Source organism: Periplaneta americana, chromosome 8 (genome assembly GCF_040183065.1).
Source record: "Periplaneta americana isolate PAMFEO1 chromosome 8, P.americana_PAMFEO1_priV1, whole genome shotgun sequence".
NCBI lineage: Eukaryota > Metazoa > Arthropoda > Insecta > Blattodea > Blattidae > Periplaneta > Periplaneta americana.
Window position 1 is genome coordinate 27895053 of NC_091124.1, and position 9539 is coordinate 27904591.

General features: G+C 33.0%; 1 non-coding gene across 1 annotated transcript; it reads left to right on the plus strand.

Moving 5' to 3' along the window:
• The first annotated feature begins 920 nt into the window (after positions 1 to 920).
• On the plus strand, positions 921 to 992 carry TRNAD-GUC (transfer RNA aspartic acid (anticodon GUC)). Its single transcript has one exon. It is a non-coding gene; the product is annotated as a tRNA-Asp (tRNA).
• The last annotated feature ends 8547 nt before the right edge of the window (positions 993 to 9539 follow it).

Below are 9539 nucleotides of genomic sequence, written 5' to 3' on the forward strand. Positions count from 1 at the left end.
CTATAATTCTTCATAATCCTCTCTTCTATAATTATTCTTCATAAAATCTCACTTTCACAATTCTTCACAACTTCACTCTTCCATAATTCTTCATAATTCTCTATTCCATAATCCTCTCTTCTATAATTATTCTTCATAAAATCTCACTTTCACAATTCTTCACTTCACTCTTCCATAATTCTTCATAATTCTCTATTCCATAATCCTCTCTTCTATAATTATTCTTCATAAAATCTCACTTTCACAATTCTTCACAACTTCACTCTTCCATAATTCTTCATAATTTCATAATTTTAAGTAAATTAAACACAGGTGACTTATCTCCTGTGAAAATGAATGAAACTATTATCCCTTACAGTGACAGAGTAAAAAATCTAGGAATTTATATGGACAAAAACTTAAGTTGGAATACTCAAATCACACACACACATATAAAATAATTTTTATGAAAATTCACGTACTAAAAAGAATTCAAAATTTCCTTCCGTTGCTTCTCAAGAAGAATTTAGTGCAGTCGCTCTTGATGCCTCATTTTGATTACTGTGACACTCTCTACACTGACCTTAACATGAGAACTGACAGACAGACTACAGCGTGTTCATAATGCATGTGTTCGATTTATTTGCAACGTCGAAGATATGACCGTATCACACCTTCACTAAATATGCTGTCCTGGGCCCGTCTCAAAGAGCGAAGAACTATTCACTCTCTCACTTTACTCTTCAATATTCTTCTAACCCTAGCTACTTAGCTTCTCGTTGTCAACATTTGTCCTCATATCATGAAATAGATACTCGCTCACAACACCATATCACACTCTCCATTCCTAAACACAGAACATCCTTCTACTGAATAATTTCGAGGGAAAAATTGTTCCGGAGCCGGGTATCGAACCCGGGACCTTTGGTTTGACGTACCGGTCCCGGGTAGCTCAGTGGTAGAGCGTTGGTACGTCAAACCAAAGGTCTCGGGTTCGATACCCGGCTCCGGAACAATTTTTCCCTCGAAATTATTCAAATCAACTTTACAGGGAGTTATACCTGAAATCTTGATTTGCATCCTTCTACTGTTCATCTTTCACCGTCTCTGCAGCTCATCTCTGGAACTCTCTACCACAACATGTCAGAGACTGTCGGACATTGTCTAGTTTCAAAAATAAATTAAAATTTCACTTTTTGAATTAGATTCCTTTCAGTTATAAGCCCTTTTCTCTGCCATAGTTTTGTAAAAATATAGGCTACATAATTATTTTCCTTCCTTTTCTCTTATTGTTCTCTTTATCAGCTGACGAATTTATTATCATAGCATTTTTATTGTGAATTTTATTTAATATTCGTATTTCTTTTCTTTTTTATTATTATTTCATTATATTCTATTTTGTTATATTCTTCCTTATGTTTTCCACATTAACCATTTGTGCTAAATGAGTTGCTTTCACAATATTCGAATGTATTTTACTTTCTTTTTTTCTATTATGGTATTATTCTCATGTTGTTTAGTGTCCATTTTATTATGCTATTATTACTTCTCTTTGTAACATGTTAGTATTCTGTTCTGTAACTTTTTTGTTAAATTTTAACTGCTTGTATACTTTGTGACCTGGTAGAGTGTAAGAGAAGGACCTATGGCCTTAACTCTGCCAGTATAAATAAAGAATTATTATTATTATTATTATTATTATTATTATTATTATTATTATTATTATTATTATTATTATTTCTCCCTTTCATAATTCTTCATAACTTCACTCTTCCATAATTCTTCATAATTTCCTTCTTTCAAAATTCTTCATAACTTCACTCTTCCATAATTCTTCATAACTTCCTCCTTCCGTAATTCTTATTAACTTCACTCTTCCATAATTCTTCATAACTCCACTCTTTCATAATTCTTCATAACTTCCTCCTTCCGTAATTCTTATTAACTTCACTCTTCCATAATTCTTCATAACTTCCTCCTTCCGTAATTCTTATTAACTTCACTCTTCCACTATTCTTCATAACTTCACTCTTCCATAATTCTTCATAACTTCCTCCTTCCGTAATTCTTATTAACTTCACTCTTCCACTATTCTTCATAACTCCACTCTTTCATAATTCTTCATAACTTCCTCCTTCCGTAATTCTTATTAACTTCACTCTTCCATAATTCTTCATAACTTCACTCTTCCATAATTCTTCATAACTTCCTCCTTCCGTAATTCTTATTAACTTCACTCTTCCACTATTCTTCATAACTTCACTCTTCCATAATTCTTCATAACTTCCTTTTTCCGTAATTCTTATTAACTTCACTCTTCCATAATTCTTCATAACTTCACTCTTCCATAATTCTTCATAACTTCCTCCTTCCGTAATTCTTATTAACTTCACTCTTCCACTATTCTTCATAACTCCACTCTTTCATAATTCTTCATAACTTCCTCCTTCCGTAATTCTTATTAACTTCACTCTTCCACTATTCTTCATAACTCCACTCTTTCATAATTCTTCATAACTTCCTCCTTCCGTAATTCTTATTAACTTCACTCTTCCACTATTCTTCATAACTCCACTCTTCCATAATTCTTCATACCTTCCTCCTTCCGTAATTCTTATTAACTTCACTCTTCCACTATTCTTCATAACTCCACTCTTTCATAATTCTTCATAACTTCCTCCTTCCGTAATTCTTATTAACTTCACTCTTCCACTATTCTTCATAACTCCACTCTTTCATAATTCTTCATAACTTCCTCCTTCCGTAATTCTTATTAACTTCACTCTTCCACTATTCTTCATAACGCCACTCTTTCATAATTCTTCATAACTTCCTCCTTCCGTAATTCTTATTAACTTCACTCTTCCACTATTCTTCATAACTCCACTCTTTCATAATTCTTCATAACTTCCTCCTTCCGTAATTCTTATTAACTTCACTCTTCCACTATTCTTCATAACTCCACTCTTTCATAATTCTTCATAACTTCCTCCTTCCGTAATTCTTATTAACTTCACTCTTCCACTATTCTTCATAACTCCACTCTTTCATAATTCTTCATAACTTCCTCCTTCCGTAATTCTTATTAACTTCACTCTTCCACTATTCTTATTAACTTCACTCTTCCATAATTCTTCATAACTTCCTCCTTCCGTAATTCTTATTAACTTCACTCTTCCACTATTCTTCATAACTCCACTCTTTCATAATTCTTCATAACTTCCTCCTTCCGTAATTCTTATTAACTTCACTCTTCCACTATTCTTCATAACTCCACTCTTTCATAATTCTTCATAACTTCCTCCTTCCATAATTCTTATTAACTTCACTCTTCCACTATTCTTCATAACTCCACTCTTTCATAATTCTTCATAACTTCCTCCTTCCGTAATTCTTATTAACTTCACTCTTCCACTATTCTTCATAACTCCACTCTTTCATAATTCTTCATAACTTCCTCCTTCCGTAATTCTTATTAACTTCACTCTTCCACTATTCTTCATAACTCCACTCTTTCATAATTCTTCATAACTTCCTCCTTCCGTAATTCTTATTAACTTCACTCTTCCACTATTCTTCATAACTCCACTCTTTCATAATTCTTCATAACTTCCTCCTTCCGTAATTCTTATTAACTTCACTCTTCCACTATTCTTCATAACTTCACTCTTCCATAATTCTTCATAACTTCCTCCTTCCGTAATTCTTATTAACTTCACTCTTCCACTATTCTTCATAACTCCACTCTTTCATAATTCTTCATAACTTCCTCCTTCCGTAATTCTTATTAACTTCACTCTTCCACTATTCTTCATAACTTCACTCTTCCATAATTCTTCATAACTTCCTCCTTCCGTAATTCTTATTAACTTCACTCTTCCACTATTCTTCATAACTCCACTCTTTCATAATTCTTCATAACTTCCTCCTTCCGTAATTGTTATTAACTTCACTCTTCCATAATTCTTCATAACTTCCTCCTTCCGTAATTCTTATTAACTTCACTCTTCCACTATTCTTCATAACTTCACTCTTCCATAATTCTTCATAACTTCCTCCTTCCGTAATTCTTATTAACTTCACTCTTCCACTATTCTTCATAACTTCACTCTTCCATAATTCTTCATAACTTCCTCCTTCCGTAATTCTTATTAACTTCACTCTTCCACTATTCTTCATAACTCCACTCTTTCATAATTCTTCATAACTTCCTCCTTCCGTAATTCTTATTAACTTCACTCTTCCACTATTCTTCATAACTCCACTCTTTCATAATTCTTCATAACTTCCTCCTTCCGTAATTCTTATTAACTTCACTCTTCCACTATTCTTCATAACTTCACTCTTCCATAATTCTTCATAACTTCCTCCTTCCGTAATTCTTATTAACTTCACTCTTCCACTATTCTTCATAACTCCACTCTTTCATAATTCTTCATAACTTCCTCCTTCCGTAATTCTTATTAACTTCACTCTTCCACTATTCTTCATAACTTCACTCTTCCATAATTCTTCATAACTTCCTCCTTCCGTAATTCTTATTAACTTCACTCTTCCACTATTCTTCATAACTCCACTCTTTCATAATTCTTCATAACTTCCTCCTTCCGTAATTGTTATTAACTTCACTCTTCCATAATTCTTCATAACTTCCTCCTTCCGTAATTCTTATTAACTTCACTCTTCCACTATTCTTCATAACTTCACTCTTCCATAATTCTTCATAACTTCCTCCTTCCGTAATTCTTATTAACTTCACTCTTCCACTATTCTTCATAACTCCACTCTTTCATAATTCTTCATAACTTCCTCCTTCCGTAATTCTTATTAACTTCACTCTTCCACTATTCTTCATAACTCCACTCTTTCATAATTCTTCATAACTTCCTCCTTCCGTAATTCTTATTAACTTCACTCTTCCACTATTCTTCATAACTCCACTCTTTCATAATTCTTCATAACTTCCTCCTTCCGTAATTCTTATTAACTTCACTCTTCCACTATTCTTCATAACTTCACTCTTCCATAATTCTTCATAACTTCCTCCTTCCGTAATTCTTATTAACTTCACTCTTCCACTATTCTTCATAACTCCACTCTTTCATAATTCTTCATAACTTCCTCCTTCCGTAATTCTTATTAACTTCACTCTTCCACTATTCTTCATAACTTCACTCTTCCATAATTCTTCATAACTTCCTCCTTCCGTAATTCTTATTAACTTCACTCTTCCACTATTCTTCATAACTCCACTCTTTCATAATTCTTCATAACTTCCTCCTTCCGTAATTGTTATTAACTTCACTCTTCCATAATTCTTCATAACTTCCTCCTTCCGTAATTCTTATTAACTTCACTCTTCCACTATTCTTCATAACTTCACTCTTCCATAATTCTTCATAACTTCCTCCTTCCGTAATTCTTATTAACTTCACTCTTCCACTATTCTTCATAACTTCACTCTTCCATAATTCTTCATAACTTCCTCCTTCCGTAATTCTTATTAACTTCACTCTTCCACTATTCTTCATAACTCCACTCTTTCATAATTCTTCATAACTTCCTCCTTCCGTAATTCTTATTAACTTCACTCTTCCACTATTCTTCATAACTCCACTCTTTCATAATTCTTCATAACTTCCTCCTTCCGTAATTCTTATTAACTTCACTCTTCCACTATTCTTCATAACTCCACTCTTTCATAATTCTTCATAACTTCCTCCTTCCGTAATTGTTATTAACTTCACTCTTCCATAATTCTTCATAACTTCCTCCTTCCGTAATTCTTATTAACTTCACTCTTCCACTATTCTTCATAACTTCACTCTTCCATAATTCTTCATAACTTCCTCCTTCCGTAATTCTTATTAACTTCACTCTTCCACTATTCTTCATAACTTCACTCTTCCATAATTCTTCATAACTTCCTCCTTCCGTAATTCTTATTAACTTCACTCTTCCACTATTCTTCATAACTCCACTCTTTCATAATTCTTCATAACTTCCTCCTTCCGTAATTCTTATTAACTTCACTCTTCCACTATTCTTCATAACTCCACTCTTTCATAATTCTTCATAACTTCCTCCTTCCGTAATTCTTATTAACTTCACTCTTCCACTATTCTTCATAACTTCACTCTTCCATAATTCTTCATAACTTCCTCCTTCCGTAATTCTTATTAACTTCACTCTTCCACTATTCTTCATAACGCCACTCTTTCATAATTCTTCATAACTTCCTCCTTCCGTAATTCTTATTAACTTCACTCTTCCACTATTCTTCATAACTCCACTCTTTCATAATTCTTCATAACTTCCTCCTTCCGTAATTCTTATTAACTTCACTCTTCCACTATTCTTCATAACTCCACTCTTTCATAATTCTTCATAACTTCCTCCTTCCGTAATTCTTATTAACTTCACTCTTCCACTATTCTTCATAACTCCACTCTTTCATAATTCTTCATAACTTCCTCCTTCCGTAATTCTTATTAACTTCACTCTTCCACTATTCTTATTAACTTCACTCTTCCATAATTCTTCATAACTTCCTCCTTCCGTAATTCTTATTAACTTCACTCTTCCACTATTCTTCATAACTCCACTCTTTCATAATTCTTCATAACTTCCTCCTTCCGTAATTCTTATTAACTTCACTCTTCCACTATTCTTCATAACTCCACTCTTTCATAATTCTTCATAACTTCCTCCTTCCATAATTCTTATTAACTTCACTCTTCCACTATTCTTCATAACTCCACTCTTTCATAATTCTTCATAACTTCCTCCTTCCGTAATTCTTATTAACTTCACTCTTCCACTATTCTTCATAACTCCACTCTTTCATAATTCTTCATAACTTCCTCCTTCCGTAATTCTTATTAACTTCACTCTTCCACTATTCTTCATAACTCCACTCTTTCATAATTCTTCATAACTTCCTCCTTCCGTAATTCTTATTAACTTCACTCTTCCACTATTCTTCATAACTCCACTCTTTCATAATTCTTCATAACTTCCTCCTTCCGTAATTCTTATTAACTTCACTCTTCCACTATTCTTCATAACTTCACTCTTCCATAATTCTTCATAACTTCCTCCTTCCGTAATTCTTATTAACTTCACTCTTCCACTATTCTTCATAACTCCACTCTTTCATAATTCTTCATAACTTCCTCCTTCCGTAATTCTTATTAACTTCACTCTTCCACTATTCTTCATAACTCCACTCTTTCATAATTCTTCATAACTTCCTCCTTCCGTAATTCTTATTAACTTCACTCTTCCACTATTCTTCATAACTTCACTCTTCCATAATTCTTCATAACTTCCTCCTTCCGTAATTCTTATTAACTTCACTCTTCCACTATTCTTCATAACTCCACTCTTTCATAATTCTTCATAACTTCCTCCTTCCGTAATTCTTATTAACTTCACTCTTCCACTATTCTTCATAACTCCACTCTTTCATAATTCTTCATAACTTCCTCCTTCCGTAATTCTTATTAACTTCACTCTTCCACTATTCTTCATAACTCCACTCTTTCATAATTCTTCATAACTTCCTCCTTCCGTAATTGTTATTAACTTCACTCTTCCATAATTCTTCATAACTTCCTCCTTCCGTAATTCTTATTAACTTCACTCTTCCACTATTCTTCATAACTTCACTCTTCCATAATTCTTCATAACTTCCTCCTTCCGTAATTCTTATTAACTTCACTCTTCCACTATTCTTCATAACTTCACTCTTCCATAATTCTTCATAACTTCCTCCTTCCGTAATTCTTATTAACTTCACTCTTCCACTATTCTTCATAACTCCACTCTTTCATAATTCTTCATAATTTCCTTCTTTCATAATTCTACATATCTTCACACTTCCATAATTCTTCATAATTTCCATCTTCCCTAACGCTACATAAATTTCTCCTTCCACAATTCTTAATAGTTTCACTCCTCCACAATTCTTTATAATATTCCACTGCCATAATTCTTCATAATTTCCCTCTTCCATAATTCCACATAACTTCAATCTGCCTTAATTCTTAAAATTTCTCTATTCCATAACTCCACATAAATTTCTTCTTCCATAATTCTTCATAGTTTCCCCTCTTCCTCAATAATTCTTTATAATACCCCACTTCCATAATTTTTTGCATAACTTTCCTCTTCCGTAATTCTTTATAATATTCTTCCTTAATTCTTCACAACTTCACTCTTCTATAATCCTTCTTAATTTCCCTCTTCCATAACTCTACATAAACTCCTTCTTCCATAATTATTCATAGTTTCCTTCTTCCACAATTCTTTATAATATCCCACTTCCATAATTCTTCATAAATTCCCTCTTCGATAATTCTTCAGTATTCTTTTCTTCCGTAATTTTTCATAATTTTCCTCTTCCATAATTCTTCATAACTTCACTCTTTCATAATTCTTTTTAACTTCACTCTTCCATAATACTTCATAATTTCACTCTTCCATAATCTTCACAATTTTTCTGTTTCATATTCGTAATTTTTCATAATTTCCTCTTTCGTTGTCCTTCATAATTCTTACTTCCGTATCTCTCTCTTTTTTTTTTTTGTTTTCCTTATAGATCTTTTTTGCTTATTTCCCTCTTCATTTCCTCCCTTCATAAAAAAAAACCTAAGGAAAAAACTAAGATAGATAGAATTATTCTATCTTTCTTGGTTTTTTCCTTCTTCTCTATTTCATAATTTTTCATAATTTACTCTTTCATTGTTCTTCATAATTCTTTCTTCCGTATCTCTCTCTTTTGTTTTCTTTATAGGTATTTTTTCGCTTATTTCCTTCTTCATTTCTCCCTTAATAAAGAAAACTAAGGAGAAAACTAAGAAAGATACTATCTTTCTTAGTTTTTTTCCTTCTTACTTCTTTACATTCTTTTCTTGTTTCATTATTCTTCATATCTTTCTTTTTTATTTTATATTTTTCTATCCCCATTTATCCCTAATTGAATGACATGTAATGTACAGTCGTAGAAGACGAAGATTGGTAATTCCTTCAACACTGTTACACTGCTTCATCAAGAGACGTAACTCTGGCGTTTTCTTGCTACGGTAGTAGGCCTAATGTGAAGATCCGGAGGCCTACGTAACAATCGAAGCAGCCTGTGTGCTTCTCATCCCGCGAGGCTTCAGACCGGTCTGTTTACTTCACCTTCTGCGCGTCCCAGATTGTTTCGTACATTAACTACGCCATTTCCACGTCGCAAGCAATTCCCGTCGCATGAGACATAATGATAACACATGAATAACGCATAGGCGATGGGACCTGCTAGGTGCGCCCTGATTTGTTGAGACGAGCACAATGCGTTCAGTTCGTCAACTATCCTGAGAATTCACAGATGTACTCCTTGAGGTTCAAGAAATATGAATGGCGAAAGTAGCTAACGGCAAAACAAAAATAGTGATTAGAAAATTATAGATGGAGGTACTATTGCGACACATTGGGATGGGTCATAATTAAAAAGGCATCTTGGAAAATAATATTTAAATATTACAAAGTCGCAACAAATTCGGAATTCATATATG